We start from the raw sequence: 1,066 nt of genomic DNA on the forward strand, positions 1-1,066 counted from the left end.
CTCTAAAAGTCAGAGATTTCTAGAATCCTAGCATTTCCAGTTGTAAAAGTAAGATAGTGCAAAATTAAGGACAGTCTTAAGTAATCAAGTATCTTTTTAGGTTACTACTATTTTCTAAGAAATAAATCCAGAAATCAAGTTCTTGTTGTATTCGTATTACAATATATATCCACTTGCCACACCCTTTACCCCATACCTTGGGCTCTACATGAATTCAGACATTTAGGGAAAAGGAAAAAAAGTGGTACTCAATAAATTGTGCTTCATAGAGAGCCAATAAGTAAAATAATTTTTGCCGAAAAAAAGTAATAAACTGCGGAAAAGAATCGTTATAAAAGGAAGAATCATTACGTTAGTAGGGTGTTACGGTTTTGAAATTTGTTTTGTCTCTCCTAAGTATTGCAACCTAGTAAAGGAATACACAGTTACTCCTTGCATCTTAAATCGATTTCCTTGCATGTCTGTGTCTCCATTCAAAAAAAAACTATGCAAAAACGTTAACGAGGCTTTAGCGTCACGTCACACACATGGGTTGTCTGTTAGACGTAATCAGTAACTTTGAAACGACCCTAATTTCAATATGCTTTCCAAGACTAAATTAAAATGGATCTTTGTGCGAGGAGAAAGAGTTCGGGAGCAATCAAAGAGCTGTTGTTCTGCAGTTGCAACATCTGTGACGTTCTATCCCTGTTTCTTATCTTCCTTCAGAGCAGCTTAACAATTTTTCCAAAATATTATTCCTATCGAAACTTGAAAATTCCAAGACATTTGTTCTGGCCATAGCACAACCTAAACTGCAGACTGGATGTCTTCTATCCCCTCCAATTGCAAAGATACAAAACTTCAACTTTTACAAGTTATCAACTTTTCTACCACAGAAAAGAAAAATCTACCCCTTGAAAAAAATTTATATCGCTTAAACCAACTAGACAAGAGACTAAACATACCCGAATTAAACCGAAGTAAACCGAATTTCCATTTGAAATTCCTGATAGCTAAGTGCTCATTCAATCTGGACCTATAGAAGTCTATATCTGAAATATAAAAACTAGATTAAAAGGACAAA

The sequence above is a fragment of the Artemia franciscana genome, chromosome 17 (assembly GCF_032884065.1).
Source record: "Artemia franciscana chromosome 17, ASM3288406v1, whole genome shotgun sequence".
Lineage (NCBI taxonomy): Eukaryota > Metazoa > Arthropoda > Branchiopoda > Anostraca > Artemiidae > Artemia > Artemia franciscana.